The sequence below is a fragment of the Archocentrus centrarchus genome, chromosome 13 (genome assembly GCF_007364275.1).
Source record: "Archocentrus centrarchus isolate MPI-CPG fArcCen1 chromosome 13, fArcCen1, whole genome shotgun sequence".
In the NCBI taxonomy this organism is placed as follows: Eukaryota; Metazoa; Chordata; class Actinopteri; order Cichliformes; family Cichlidae; genus Archocentrus; species Archocentrus centrarchus.
The window spans coordinates 9,777,375-9,794,073 of NC_044358.1; the positions used below are offsets into that span (position 1 = coordinate 9,777,375).

The following is a 16,699-nucleotide window of genomic DNA, read 5'->3' on the forward strand; positions in this document are numbered from 1 at the left end:
GCTTCTTTGTTGCTTTATTGTAAAATTCCTGCAACTGAGATCCAGGGGATTAAAGTCCCACATCAGCTGATACATGTGGTCACCGAGTCACCGGTGAACTATGTTTTTCAGCTCCTCTGTGCAGTCACATCAGCGTTAAATGAACAATAAGCCGGGTTTATGCCCAGTGACGTCACCACGGTGTTTATAGTGAGTGCAGGTGCGCGGGTCTCCCGGGAGATAGGTGTCACCACTCAGAGAACGCGGTTCTAATAATGAACTGATAATCAAAACATCTGTTCGTTTTAATGGATTAACTGGACTTTGCTTGAGTTGCGTGTATTCACTATATCACAATTAAATAAACCGCACACGCCCGGAACTAAATACAAAATACTATAACATATAAAAGCTTAATGCAAATCCACAGGACCAGCCAGAGATAGAGATAAAGGGTTCGGTTTATCAGACAGTACAGACCGAAACGATGAGGGGCTTTTGGGTTCCGGGACGTCTTTAACTGAAATCACCTTTGTGCCCTTTCAACGCGCCGTTCCCTTTGCGATTGCGACATGTCTGACCGTGCCTGAAGGCAGCACCCTCCTCTTCCTCCTCCTCCTCCTCCTCCTCCTTGACTCTTCAGTTTTTGAGCCGCAGTTGGAGCCGCAAGTTTCTCCTCAGACTGAGGAGCTGCACTTTTCTGCGCTGTCTCTTCACTGTGTGTCCGGCGTCTGGACGCCTCAGCCCGGCTTCTGATGACTGTGACCCGCCGCTCTGCTACCATGTCTCCGCGCTGTGAGTAAAACAAACACCGGCTGATGGAGCAGGGAACCTGGAGAGATTCAGGAGGTTTTTTTTTTTTTTCCAGAATGATTTCAAGTTCAGAAAAGTTAAAGTTGAATGAATTTTGGCGTTTTAAGCAGAAATAAAACACATTTAATGAACCCAGATGGATTTAAAGTGACTGCTGCTGCTGCCAGCTTGAGTCAATAACTGATCAAATGTTAGGAAGGACTGAAAGTGACACTTTAAAAAAACATGGCAACCATAAAAGTGAAAAACAACTATTTTAGCAGCTGAACCTGGATTTTTTTTGTACACAGCTGAGTTACAGCTGATCACTGACTGGTTTGCTTGCTCAGTTCAGTTTTTATATGGCATATGCAGGTTTCTGTGTCTCCCTGTGAGGGCGTGAGTCTGCTTCTTTAGAGGTCAGCAGAGGTCAGAGGTGTTTCTGCTGCATTAAAGTTCACTTTGGCTCACTCTGGCTCTGAATCCTGAAGCTCTGACTCGGCACAGTTTGTTCTCTGAGTTGGAAGGAGGAAATGTTACTGATTAACCGACTGCAGGTGTAAGATTGCTTCAGATCAGTTTGTGTCTGGTGGAATCTCCTGATATCAGAGAGGTTTTTATTCATGATCTTAGCCTGACACACTGAAGGAGTTTTTCACCTGAACCTTTGCATGATTCACGGTTCAGAATAATCCTTCTCTATCTTAAACTGGGCCTTAATGTGGTCCCTTAATTCATCCTCTTTCTGAAACCAGCCGTTTTAGCTCCTCCCACTTTAAGCCCCCCCCCTTCTCTTTAAACCAGCTTTTTATAGACTGGCTGCCTCAGGTGTCCCTACAGATGACCATATTAGGAATATCCTCTCTCTATGACATCACAGAGACCCAAGAGTAGAAAAAGCTGAAGTAAAGTGAGTGTTTAGAGCAGCTGACCCAGCAGACAAAAACAAGTTTTCAGAACACAAAGATTTTAGACTGTGCTGATTAACTAGAAACTCTGTTTAAACCTGCAACATGATCTATTTTCAGTAGAAACACACTGTGGACTCAGCGTCTTTGTAAACGCAAACAGCGGCATTTACAGAGCAGTACGATCACACTGAGTAACCCATGTTCCATTTCATTGCTAAGAAATAGAGTCCAGCAACATCCTCTTAATGTCATAGAGTGTAAAATCCCTTAAAGGTTTAAAATTTGTGCTGCTGAAAACGTGAACAGAAGTAAGTAAATGCATCTTTAAACAGGTCACCGTGCGGTGCTGCATTCACTGACACGTCCCGTCACCGACACCTCCTTTCATGTTCCTGCTTTTGAAGGTTTTTTAGAGCAAACAAACAAAAGAATGCGGACTGATCAAAGTCCAAACTCTCTTTATTTGTCCTCTAAGCCTTTCCTTTTTCATTTCTTCACCTCCCTGTGTTTCCTGCCCTCTTCCTCCTCCTCCTCCTCCTCCTCCTCTTTACTCAGCTCAGTTTGCTCTGCAGGCAGAAACTGACTGAAACACTGCAGGGTGTCAATAAATGAATGACTGAGTGAAGCAAAGAAAACTGTTAACTGTGATGGAAACACAGAAGCTCCCGCTGCGCTCCTCCCCTCTGCTGACTGTCACATTTTAACTTCCTGTTGGACCATGTGGAGAAAAAAACCCACAGATATGACAGATATATGAACTTCAGATTTTGTGTGAGCTCTTCTGCCCTGAAGAGGAACTCTTGTGACCTTTGACTTCTTTACTATCGGTCATCAGAACTGTGGATGGCCTGCAGATGACTCCAAACTGAGATTTAACCAAGTAGTTGAGTTGCTTGTAACCAAACGGCGAGTAAAATGAAAATAATTAGAAAAATTTAAGAACAAGCCTAAAATAGTGGGGCACAGGAAGCCCAGTCTGCTGGATTAAAGCTTCATGTTTGATCAACTTTATCGCTCCTTAAGCTGTGGCTATTCACTTATGGCAAATACCATAATCACAATGATATTCTGTTGTTCATTGTTTGACATGATTATTCATTAACTTAACAGACAGATATGGAACTTGAAAAGTTTCTTTTTCCCAGGGAATTTCTTTTAAATATGATTCACACACAAAACGACTAAGCTTCGGGGGCGGGGACATGAGAATACCTGCCTGACAAATTTTTGTTTTATGGCTTCAAATCAGTACGAGCATTTCAAGGCTCACTGATTTTGAAAATTTATTTAATTTTTATATGATTTTTTTTTTTACACAGCATCCATATAAATACACTATACTGCCTAAAGTATTCACTCCTCTGCTTTCACACACACACATGAACCTGAGTAACATCCATTCTTAATCCATAGGGTTTAATATGATGTGGGCCCACCCTTTGCACCTGTAACAGCTTCAACTCTTCTGGGAAGGCTTTCCACAGGTTTAGGAGTGTTTATGGGAATTTGTGACCATTCTTCCAGAAGCACATCTGTGAGGTCAGACACTGATGTTAGAGAGAAGGCCTGGCTCACAGCCTCTGCTCTAATTCATCCCAAAGGTGTTCTATCACGCAGGACTCTTTGCAGGCCAGTCAAGTTCTTCCACACCAAACTCACTCATCCATGTCTTTATGGAGCTGCTTTGTGCACTGGTGTGCAGTCATGATGGGACTTCATGGAAACCCATTCCATGAAGTTCTCTGTGCGCTGTTCCTGAGGTAATCTGAAGGCCAGATGAAGTTTGGAGGTCTGTAGCGACTGACTCTGCAGAAAGTTGGACTTCTGCATACTATGCTTCTATCTTGACCCCACTGACCTCACTCTGTACGTGGCCTACCACTTTGTGGCTGAGTTGGTGTTGTTCGGAATTGCTTCCACTTTGTTACAATAATACTGACAGTTGACTGTGGAATGTTTAGTAGTGAGGAAATGGGTGGCATCCTATCTCTTCTGCAGCTGGAAGTCAGAGAGGGTTAAAGGTCTCCTGTGGGGGATGTTGAGCTGATGACGATTATTTCTGATTTAGAGTTGTTCAGTTTGAGGATGTTAGCCTGCATCCAAGCTTTTAATTGGTTGGTTGGTTGCTAGCAGAGGGAGGCTCTGCCATGACTGGCTGTTTTGCTGTCAGGAACTGTCTCAGATGGTAGGTTTGTGTGTATACTAGTTTGGTTGCCAATCATGATCATGCAGTTTAAATGTATATTTTTCCCTGATTTGGTTATCTAACAAGTGAGCGTGGTGCTTTGAGACATGATGCTTTGGTGGTAGAATCCACCAAAGCTGTTGGTGGATCCTGACAATAGACTGAACTGAGGCCTCCAGGTACTTGGCTGGATGATGGCTAACCAGATAACCATACCATAAACTGTTTACTAGCTGCTAATCCACTGCTGCTGCTAGCTGTTAATAACTAATCTCAGGTTTTCATTTTGATTCCCAGCCATCACCTCATTTTTAATGCTAAGATCTTGTAGGTAGTTAAAAGCTCGGCAAAGCACACCAGGGAACTGTTATGGTTATGGTTAGTTGAAAATTGGTGTGCCAGTTATAGTGTAAACAGTGTGGTTACCTGTTGACCATCCTTTACTGGACCCATAGTAATTAAACATAAATGACCAGCACTCTACGAAGGACTGCTGGAGCATCAGCAGCCATCTAACAGCATAACAACCAATCAGAGCAGATCCTTCATCCCACTGATCCACCTGAACATTCACCATTTACCTTCCCCTACTGACCCTTAAGGACAGAGTGAGCTGTGGGCTTAATGAATTGTGAAGCCATAGAGCAGAGTGTCATCAGCATAGAACTGAAAACTGAGAATATTCAATGTAGTTTTCCCTGCAATCATAGTTTTATATATTATATTATTACTGGACATCAGCATGAACCATTGGGACCCCGTCGTGTGTAAACAGATTGACGGGTTAGACGTTGACCTGTGGAACTTTTATTGCTTATCAGTGGTAATAAAATAGAGACCTGATGGAAAAAGGCACAGCTTCACTGAGAGCTCATTCAATTTATGACCTTAAATAGCTCAACAAACGTGAGCTACTGGATCTAAACAGCACCAGCCTGCAGATTTTCTGTCAAAACTCCCATAATTTATCAGCATCAAGTCTACACATGAGCCAGAAGGAAAAACGTCTGGGAAAAAGAGTTAGAGGAACATAGATTTGACTTTGTGCAGGCTGTTGAGTAACAATGTTTTTTCTGGAGCAGACTTTGTAGCCTCACTTTATCTTGTGATGTATTACCAAAGTAAAACCAGACTTTTGCCGTGCCATGGTTTCATTCGCCTGAATGCAGCCCTAAAAGCTGAATCATGTTTTATTGCCATGAGCAGGGGCAGCTGATTAGAAACTGAGAGCGACATGCTGGCTGTTATTTTCAGCAGAATTAATTAATTCTTTAAATACAGGCTTTTAGAAGACCAAACCAAAACAGGAAGCAGATAAACATGAATAAGCATCCACAGAAGACCAGTTCAAAACTTTCCTTAAAATCGTCCCGTTTTTAGATAATTCAACTTTACTTTTATTGCTAAAATACAAACAGGTTAAGACTACTCAAAGCAGCAGAAAAAAGTTCCCCATAAGGAACCAGATTAAAACTACTGAGCTCAGAACAGTTTTAGATCCTTTCTGATCTAAAATAAAATCTCTTCCATCTGAAGTGAGCTGTACTCAAACAGGTTACACAACAGTTGTTTGTAGATAAAACTGCTGGAAATGCGGGCTCAGGTGTCAGATATAGTGGCATGATAGAATCCTTCCATCTTTTTAGTGTCTGATCCTCTGGATAGAAATCAGCTGTCCATCACATACAAGGAAAAGATGTGTTGCACCAGATTTACACTATATTGCCAAAAGTATTCGCTCATCTGCCTTCACACACATATGAACTTGAGTGTCATCACATCCTTAATCCATAGTGTTTAATGTGATGTTGCCCACCCTTTGCAGCTATAACAGCTTCAGCTCTTCTGGGAAGTCTTTCCACAGGTTTGGGAGTGTTTATGGGAATTTGTGACCATTCTTCCAGAAGCACATTTGTGAGGTCAGATGTTGGAGAGAAGGCCTGGCTCACAGTCTCCGCTCTAATTCATCCCAAAGGTGATTTAGGCTGAGGTCAGGACTCTGTGCAAGTTCTTCCACACCAAACTGGCTCATCCATGTCTTTATGGCCCTCCATTCTACACTGGTGTGGAGTCATGTTGGAACAGGAAGGGGCCATCCCCAAACTGTTCCCAAAAAGTTGGGAGCATCAAATTGTCCCAAATGTCTTGGTATGCTGAAGCATTAAGAGTTCCTTTCACTGGAACTAAGGGACTGAGCCCAACTCTTGAAACACCAGCTTGTTTCAGAAGTGATCTGATGGGTTTAATTCAGTCTTGTTTGTCTGTGACCAGCATGACAGACAGTAAGAAAAACAAGAAAAAAATCATTACATTTAAGTATGTCTTTGATGCATCGGCTGTCACTGAGTTCCTAATGTGTTTAAAATTAGCCCTATTTCAGTATATGAAATACGCTTTTTAATGTAAAAGTGGAATCTAAGGTAACCCCTAAGTATTTAAACTTTTCCCTCAACATAGATGCTTGGAAGAACACTTTGGAAGAACACTTAGGAAGAACACTTTGGTCTTTGTTTTCTCTGTTTTCGGAGTAAGACACGAACTGTTCAGCCAGTTTTGCATGGTGGATGTTAATTTAGCAGCAACTTGTTCAGGATCTTTGCCATGTACATATAACGCTGTGTCCTCAGCATACAACAAGGTTTCAACACCATCGCACAAAGATGGAAGATCAGCATTGGTGCTAAGATGGCGCCTTGTGGCACTCCTGCAGGGCTGTGAGGGCGGTCAGATAAATAAGACTGAATCCAGTTTAGTACATTAGTACACAGGTAGAATTTAGATAACGGTACTGAGTGATTTACAGTATCAAAAGCCTCACGCAGGTCCAGAAAAACAGCACCTACCACACCTCCCTTATCAAGACTCTCCTTAATGACTTCAGTGAACTAACAGCACGGTGTTTCTGTTGAATGGCTCGCTCTAAAACCAAACTGCATGGGATGCAATATATTTTCTTCATTTAGGCAAACTGTCAGTTTTTCAGCTGCAACTTTTTCAAACATTTTTGAAGTGGAGGGTAGTTCACTGATGGGTCTGTAGTCACTAACTTCCTGCCTGCCACTTGATTTATGAATAGGAGTTATAAAAGCAGTTTTTAATGTGCTATGGAATATTCCCTCCTCCAATCAGTGATTTATTATGTGAGTAATGGAAGTAGTTAAAATGTCCTTATATTTCTTTAGGAAAAAAGTATCAATCCCCCAGGAGGTTCATAATGTTGAGGTCATTGCATTTACTTTCTCATCTATGCGATTAAGAGAGTAGTTTTACCAGTTAATACCAAAGTGAATACATTTCTGCAGTTCCAGAGCAGAATTAATAAAATAATCATTAAAACTATTTGCCACAACTAGGCTGTCGATTTGTGTGATCCACTTTGCTTTAAGCTGTATGGTTAGACTTTTTTTTCTAGGAGAGGAAGTGATGAGAGCACCAGAGCTGGGGTTGGAACTCAAAACAAGCAATCTGACTTTTTTTTTTTTTAACATTACATTAATGAATTACTAATAATTCATTACAAATCTCCCTATATTAATAAAATAAAATACATTTATTGTTATATTACTTTTGCATTAATATTTAACACAGCCTGAGAGGCACTGAGAGGCCACACTCTAACACGAATCTCTCTGTTAACAACTTTTTTGACACAAAGCTGCCCAAACAGACTTCACGACAGACACTCTGTAGAAACACATCCAGGTAGCTGTGAAGGCTACAAGTCTGACTGCTCATTGCTACTTTTGTTGAAGGTCAGGCTCTGGCTGCTGGCCTGGGGTCGGCAGACACTCTTGCCGTCAGTGCCGTGTTTGCAGCAGTTTTACCATTTTTGCCATTATCCAAATATGCTCACTTCTACCTCCAAAAAAGCAACTTGGTGCTGTGTTACAGGCCTGATGACCCAGTCGGTTTAAGTTTACTCTGTTTGTGGGTGTGTGTGTGTGTGTGTGTGTGTGTGTGTGTGTGTGTGTGTGTGTGTGTGTGTGTGTGTGTGTGTGTGTGTGTGTGTGTGTACATGTATGTGTGTGTGTGTGTGTGTGTGTGCAGTATTTTTCCATCATGCTGGAAGTGGGAAATGAAGCTGTGTCTCCTTTGTGTGTCCTCCTGCACACATCCAGCTCCACTGTTCGGGTTACTGCAGGTTCATGAAGGAACTTCTGGTGTTTAAATGTTGCATCAGGTGCGATCTGAATGATGACTGCTCTGATAAAAAGAACTTTATTGGCTCTAAAGTCCCATCAGCCACCTCTGTATGTTCAAACCCAGCTCAGACCTGCTGGGTGTGGCTTCATGGTAATTAATGATCAGGTTTAAAGTCCAGAGGATCGTGTCAGGGTGGGTCATTTATTATGCAATCCACAAAATCAATCAGAATAAATCAATGGAATCCACCTGAATTTGGTACATTTTCCTGCTCATACATGTTGCCCTCCTCAGCAGGCAGATATTTAACAGTCCGGACACACAGAGGATGGCCTTCGCAATGAGCTGCAGCTGCAGTAATAATAAGAACAGGCTGTGAAGGTTTGCCTGCGGGCAGAGGACAGTGAGCCGAACGATGAGGGTGCTGACAGAAAAACAACCCAGAGCTCCACAGATCACTCTGAACTTCCAGGACGCAACAGGACGATTATCAAATTACCAGCTCCTCACATAATATGCTCCAATATGAGGTCACAGTTACTCACACTGCATCTGTCTCTCATTAATTAAAAACTGTCAGCTCAGCATCGTTTGTGACACAAAACGGCTGTTCAGAAAAATGTGATATTATCTTTCCCCACAAAGAAGAATGCACAGTTAAGACTGAAAATATTGCAGCAGAAGACGCATCCGTCACAAGTGATGTATGTATGACGGTGCATTAGCCAATATAGGTTAATTTGGAAAGAGGAGTAATATTCCGAGGGAAAAAAAAACTCAAGGCTTCCAAGATTAAAAGTGGAATATCTACATTAATTAAGTTCTTTTACTCCAAAATTAGTCAAAAAGTCAAAAATGTATGAAAAAAATACTTGAGAAAGTAGTTCTTTGTGGGGTCAAGGAACCACATTGCTTGAGCTTACAAGGTTGGAAAACTGAACATCACACAAGCAGCAACATTTGTGACTGAAAATGAAGCCAATGCCGATGTGCCAAACCTGCAGTTCCTCTGAAGTCCACCAGAGGCACCACAGTGAGTCAGTCCCCATAGACTCCCATGTTAAAACTTTACAGCAGAAATAAACAGGTTTACAGCCTTTTACAGAAACTGCTGTGGTCTCTGTAGGTCCCCATTCATAACAGCTGTACATAACATAATTATATATAATCACATAACAGATTACATTTTGCATTATTAGGGGCGTGGCCTCGTTGACTGACAGAGGGATGGTGACATAGGCGGCTGTAGCTGTTAGCTGTCTGCTAGGCTTCATCTCAGCTAACTGGAGTCCCTGAAGTGGACCTCTGGGCCGTGTTTGTGCTGTTGGAGCCTTTTTAATGCAACTATCTGACCAATAATATGACTGCTGTGGCTTCATTGGACTAACAGACCGTCCAGGAAGGCGGAGTTCCAGTCTGGCTGAGTGAAATTCTGGGATTTTATTTGGATGTTACTGAGCACTGATTAGCAGGTATCTGTGTGTGTGTGTGTGTGTGTGATGCTCCCATACAGTCTGTGGATGCAGCTCATAAGTTACTCCAGCCTCTCTTCTAACTGTGGTCACTTCTGGCCCAAACAACCCCCCCAACATGGCAGCTAACAAAGTTGCAATGTCATATTTTGTGTGCAGTGTGAATGGACTGTATCCAGTTTTTTCATACCACTTATGGTCTTTGACTGTATTTATATTAGTTAAAAAGTAAATTAGACACCAGAGGTTTGGACAGCGCACAAGAGAGGCGAAGAAGAGAGGCAGACAGGGTGGAGTGGGTGGAGATGAGTGTCAGGATTGATTTGTGACCGAAGGAGCGCAGCAGAAAGAGGAAGACCACAGAGAAGGTTCATGGATGTGGGAAAGGAGGACATGCAGAGGGTTGATGCACAGGATGGAGGGAGATGATCTGCTGTGGTGACCCCTACAGGGATCAGCTGAATGAAGAAGACAACATGTTGGCACCAGAAGCTGATGCCAGTTAGTAGTACTGAAAGTGAGATAATTTTCTCTCTCTTTCCTTGAGCTCGCTGTTGAAGGCTGACATTGGACCTCATTCATGTGTTCCAGTAAGAGTAGCCTGCTGGTGCAGACAGCTAGCCGCCAACTAGTTTTCTCTTCTATTGAACTGAAGTGTAGGCTTCCTCTCACATCATTAAAATGTCCTAAAGATGATTTCCTGTATTGCTGGGAAAGTCTGGGGACAGAAAGCACCGCAGCGACTGAGTGAAGCTCCTCTCTGTGGGTCTGCTGACCGGCTGCAGCTCTGTGGGAAGGTTCTCAGACTGACGTCCAGGAACGCGCTGAGAAACCTCTACATCAAACTGTCCACTTATCATTCCAGTCACTTACCAGCAGATTCCCAGTAAAATTCCACCTCTGTCTGCTCGCAGGCTCACTGTATGTGTGTAAACACAACAAGGATTAGTGTGTGTGTGTGTGTGTTAACCTTTTGTCCCTTTGCAGAATAGAAACAAATGAAACACATGATTTCAGTTCCAGTCCAAACACGAATGATCAGGATGTTCAGCAGTGTCCCCGACCCCAAACAGACATGACATTCGCACTAAGCAGAGTGGATTATAAGTAAAGAACTTTATTCAGCATACTCAGTATTACAGTATTATCATATAGTATTACCATACCATACACCTTTACTTATAAAGCACTTTTAAAAACAATAACAGGGCTGACCAAAGTACTGTACAATAACACCAAACATAAAAGACAAACACAGGCCAGAGGATAAAAAAAAAAAAGAAACACAAAAGAGCTGTAGAAGTTCAAAAATAAGAAATACAAAAAGGTAAATCATGGTCAAAAAAAACGCTGGGTCGAAAGCCAGGGAGTAAAAGTGTGTTTTTAAACGAGATTTAAAAACAGCAAATCATTCCATCATTTTGGAGCTGCAACTGCAAAAGATCACCTCTGAGTTTGCATTGCATCTTTGGAACAAGTAAAAGCATCCAGTCTGCTGACCTAAGGGTAAGAGATGGGACACATGGGTACAGCAATTCAGTTAGATAAAATGGGGCCTGACCATTAAGAGACTTAAAAACAAATAAAAGGATTTTAAAATGGATTCGTAAATGAACTGGAAGCCCGTGAAGGGAAGCTAAAATTGGAGTGATGTGCTCTTGCTTGCTCACACCAGATAAAAATTGAGCAGCAGCATTTTGCACCAGTTGTAAGCGAGCAATGGAGGCCTGGCTAATTCTGATAAACAGTGCATTGCAGTAATCAAGACGAGATGTTATAAACCATGCATTACCGTTTCAAGATTATATTTGGAGAGAAGAGGCTTGATTTTTGACAGGAGGATTTCACCACTGTGTTTACCTGAGCATTGAGCCTTAAAGTCAGATCCATTTTCACACCTAAATTTGTGAGTGAGTTTTCTCTGGAAATTCTGGAAGACTGAAACACTTCCAGAATTTCATGTTCATCCAGGAAGGTCTTCAGTTGGGTGAAGACGATCTTTTCCAGGATTTTAGACAAAAACGGTAGCTTAGAGACGGGCCTAAAGTTTGATAAAGAGGAGGAGTCTAGGCCAGATTTCTTTAGCAAGGACTGCACAACAGCATGTTTAAAAATTTTTGGCACCACACCAGAGGTCAAACTTCTATTAACAATGGTAAGAATGAACGGACTGAGGGTAGGAAAAACTTCTTTAACAAGTCGAGAGGGAACAACATCAAATGGGGAGCCTGAAACCAGCTGTTCTAAAAAAGAGAGAGAGAGCGGCTCGAAGTGGTCAAACTCAGCTGAACAGGGTGTAAGAGTAGATGATCATGAGAAGGTGGCGAAATGACGGCCCCAGTGCTTACCACCTTCTCCAAGGAGAAGTGAAGAAACTGATCACAAATCTTACTGGAAGATGGACAGATTCATGGACATTAAGGACAGAGAGGGTAAAAGCACACGGGCAGTGTATCAGTTTAATGAGGTCAAGATGGCAATTAGATCCAATCTGTTTGTGATAATATGGCGATTAACTGTAAATGTGTGACGTAGTTGCTGTGGGACACCAATTTAACTGCAAAATGATAGGAGCTCGGCAACCTTGCTTTTATGCAGGGACATAACCAGACTGCAACCAGCTGGCAACCAGGTGTTGTAAAGAGACACATCACAGACAAGTTGGGGTCACTGACTCAACATGCTGGCGATCTGTCAGCATTTATGAACTAAACCCAGACTGGCAAAGGTTTTTCTGAGGGTGACTGCAGTCTGTCTGCCTCAGACTGCCATTGGTTGGAGACAGGTTGCCTCCCACCGCGGGACCTGTGCAGTCCCCTTTGATCGGCCATCAAAAGTGGTCAGCTACTCACACTCGGTCCCAAATGTGAAAAAAAAAAAATTTAAATTCAGTGCAATTTCCAGGCAACCACACATGCTCTGCTGGACATTAGAGGAACTGCAGGTGGTGGCAGTTGAACTTTTCTTTAAGCTTTATTTGGAAACCAGTTTGAAAATCCTGTTTTGTTGGGGAGGGGGGTGTTAGAGCAAAGATGCCAAAGTGAACCTTTTACAGCCTGTCAAATGCGATGATGGTAAAGTCAATTTTCTCTGAAGATATTTTAACTCTGGAAGGAAATAATTAAACGGGCTACTGTTCTGTGTCTGAAATATGAACATATTCATGTCCCTGTGTTTTGTGTGCAGAGATGCAGTCAGGACTCGAAAGTTTGAGCTTAGAAAATGAAATGATGATCAAATTTGGATCAGCTGTCAGTCCTTCCTGTTATGATTTTTTTTTTTTGATGGATGTTCTGTTTCCTCCAGCTGACTTACATCAGCTGATTTATCTATGCAGTCATTAATCAGCAGCAAACACAAACACACTGAAGGTCAAGGCTGAGGTCTGTGCCTTCCTCTGATTGGATATCTCCTTCTCTTCCTGGTTTCCTGTATGTTTGTGACTCCTTCACCTTGATGCTTAACTGTCATGTTGAACTCTTCCACATGTGTGTGACAACCACACACGTGCATCAGCCTGCAGTGAGTTTCTCGGAGGATGTGTTTGAGCAACGAGCTGCTTTTGAGATTTTGATGGATGTGAATGTTTGGCTGAAAGCTGGAAACATCTAATCTGTAGATTGATTGGCTGTTATTTTTGTTGGAAGTGGAAGAATGGAGTAACATTAATCAAGCAGATAGAGAAGGGTGATCCGCAGTGAAAGATTTAGTATCTAAAGTAAAACAGCACAGGACTCAAACTGGAGAACAAAGGGTGGTGGACGCCAAAAAGTAGACTTTTAACAGAAGTGTTACAAGAAGTGTTGTACAGGAAAAGTGCTGCTTTTCCTGCACAAAGGTGAGCATCAGCCTTAAACCCAGTGACTGTAAACAGAACATGTTCTAAAGCAGGGGTTTAAAACTCACTTAAGCTCACAAACACCCCAGTTTATTTAAAATCATTGCATAATAAGATAAAATCATCCCTCCAGCGTGGTGTAAAGAATTATGTTTTGAAGTTGCGTCTTGGACCAGAGACAGAGAGACATGTCCGAGCAACCTGCGCAACAGAAGGTGCAATTTCTTGTTGAATTGTTTTAATCATTCAACGAGCAATCCACTTACAAAACAGATGAACAGCCTGACGTGTCTTAAGAAAAATAAGAGCAAAAATTATACGTTTATAAGTCTGAGGTTCAACCTGGCAGCACGTAATGTCCCAGAGGTGTCCTATTGGATTTATGGGGCACGGGGAACAGTCAGTGGTATCAGTTCCTTCACCCTCCAGGAAATGCCTGGATATGCTCCCCACATGAGGTTGGGCATTGTCCTCCATCAGGAGGAACCCGGGATCCACTTCACCAGCGCTGGGTCTGACAATGGGTCCGACAATGGGTCCAAGGATTTAATCTCGATACTTAATGGCAGTCAGGGTGCCGTAGCTTAGCCTATAGAGGTCTGTGTGTCCCTCCATGGATGTGTCTCCCCAGACCATCACTGTCCCACCACCAAACCGGTCTTGCTGAACGATGTTACAGGCAGCATAATGTTCTCCACCATCATTTTGTAGCTCTGGCAGTGCTCATCTTGTTTCTGCTCACAAAAATAAGCAGATACCGGTCCTGCTGATGGGTTAAGGACCTTCTACGGCCCTGTCCAGCTCTCCTAGCTCTCCTAACTGCCTGTCTCCTGGAATCTCCTCCATGCTCTGAGACTGTGCTGGGAGACACAGCAAACCTTCTGGCAATGGCACGTATTGATGTGCCATCCTGGAGGAGCTGGACTAGCTGTGCAACCTCTGTAGGGTCCAGGTATGGCCTCATGCTACCAGTAGTGGCACTGACTCTAGCCAAATGCAGAACTAGTAAAAAAAGATGAGGAGGGAAAGTTTTCATTGTCCTCCACCTGTAAAACCATTCCTGTTTGGGGGGGGGGGGTTGTCTCATTGTTGCCCCTCTAGTGCACCTGTTGTTAATTTCATTAACAGCAAAGCAGCAGAAACTGATCAACAACCCCCTCTGATACATAACTGACCAGATCAATATCTCAGAAGTTTCACTGACTTGATGCTAAACTCTGGTTAAAACGTGTTCCTTTAAATTTTTTTCAGCAGTCTATTAAAATAAGCATCCTCTGAAGTGATGGAAACATGACTGTAAAGGTGCACTGGGAGCGGATGTTGTTGTGTTGTGGGTTTCCAGGCTTACCAGCTCAGGACACGCTGCTGTTACTAGAAATAGACTCTCACTCACTCACTCACACACACACACACACACACACACATGCACCCACCCACCCAAACACACACATACACACATAATATATATATATATATATATATAGAGAGAGAGAGAGAGAGAGAGAGAGATGTATGAGGAAATAATTGAGGAAAGCAGCAGAGAGGAGAATAAAATAAAAATAACTTGCAGAGTAAAGTGGGAAATGATTCAGTGGTGCTGGTTCCATAAATACCCAGCAGCCCTGACGGCAGGCTCAGGAAGCCCATGTGGAGCCCAGTGGCGCTCGCACACAGCCTGTTTTCTTCAAGAGGGTCGCAGGGCATCGCGGAAGCTTCTGGACACAAACAATAGGAGCGGAAGGGACAGCGATAGTGTGACAGGCAGAGGCGAGGACTCCTGGGTCCCTGCTGTTCTCCATGGGGTGTGGCCCGGGTGCAGCCTCCAGGCCACCAGGAGCAGGATGGCAGGACAACCAGTGTCAGATGTTGGGGGAGGCAGGGGGGGCCTCCATCTATCATGAGAGCAGAAAACTCAGAAATGACTGAAATAGTGCTGAATTACTGTTCTTCCCTTCACTTGCACACTGTTCCTCCTCTGCCTCGCAAATCGCTTCCATCCATTGTTGGTAACAACCGTCAACTCGGCCTTGGCTGGGTGTGGGCTTGTTTGCATCAGTTTTATCATATCAGTAGCTATTAATTGTAGACTGTGCTGTGTTTAACATCTGCCTCCTGTTGCTGGCTTTATGCATCACAAGTGAATCACTGTGCAAATTGTTTTTAATGAGGGAGGATATAGAAAAAGGTTCAGTGAGAAGCTCTGGGACTAAAACCTGCAGTTCCTCCAATGTCCACTAGAGGCCCCTGCAGTGAGTCAGTCCACTACGTTTGTTCTGTTTGTTTTGAAAAAAAAAATCAACAAATCTCACATGAAAATGCAAAAAACGACAATGCTGTCGCGAGACGGGTTGGCCAATCAAAAACTCACAAACGATAACACAGCACACAGTCAGATGTCAACAAAGGAGGCGAAGGTGAAGACCTTTGACGTAGAGTTTAAATTGTATTTATTTTCTTTCGCTCGGCTGTCATCACAGACGACGGTCAGTGGGGCTGATCCAGTACTGAGTCTTCCATCTTCCGTCAGCTTTTTGCTAAATTCGCTGCTCCTCAGTCATTTAGGTTTGAGATCTTCTCAAACTTGGCACAAATACTTGTTGGGTAAGGAAATACAAAACAGCAGATTTTCAACTTTAGACTTTTCTTTTTTAATGAATTTTCAGAATTTTCCAGAAATACTGTACATTACCTTTAATACTGACTCCTCCCATAATCCTAGGCCAACAGTTTTGAAATTGGTATGAGTATTTAATGTGCAAAGCTCTACAAAATGTTTCAGACAGATTTATTTAAAAATTTTTAAGTGTTTATGAATTTTTGAAATTTTGAAGATAAACATTACATTAATTTTTGACTTCTCCCATATTTTGTTGGCAAATTCTTCTGAAACTTGGTATGAATATTCATTACTCAAACCTCTACAGAATGTCCCAGATAGTTTTTGAATTTTTTAGAAAAATGAAAATGTATCAGCTCAATGATGGTTGACATGCAGCCAAATTAGTTTTGTTCCAATATATCACATATTGTACAAGTAAAACATTTACCAGCAGCACTCTGTAGGCCAACAGGTCTGTTATATGACTAACATGTTTAAATTGGATTAAAGTTTGCATTATTAGGAGCGTGGCCTATATGAATGACAGGTGGTTGGTGAGACAGGTGGCTGTAGATGCTATCTGTCTGCTAGGCTTCACCTCAGCTACCTGGAGTCCCTGAACTGGACCTGTGGACCGTGTTTGTGCTGTTGGAGCCTTTTTAATGCAATTATATGACCAATAATTTGGCTGCTCCAGTTTTTCTGACATTCTAAGATTTTATGTGTATGTTACTCAGCATTACTTAGCAGGTTTCTGTGTCTGTGCGTTGCACCCTTACA

At 42.6% G+C, this 16,699-nt stretch overlaps 1 protein-coding gene across 2 annotated transcripts in view; it reads left to right on the top strand.

The window, feature by feature from the left end:
• Window positions 1–16,699, top strand: part of exoc3l2b (exocyst complex component 3-like 2b) — a 53,777-nt gene that overhangs the window by 8,545 nt on the left and 28,533 nt on the right. Inside the window, exon 1 of one of the 2 annotated variants that reach the window (XM_030744490.1) lies at window positions 591–774. The exons of the other annotated variant lie outside the window; for it this stretch is intronic. The gene's annotated coding sequence lies outside the window, so the exon portion shown is untranslated. Of the gene's footprint in view, window positions 1–590; window positions 775–16,699 lie in introns of those variants that run through there. 2 annotated transcript variants of the gene reach the window in all.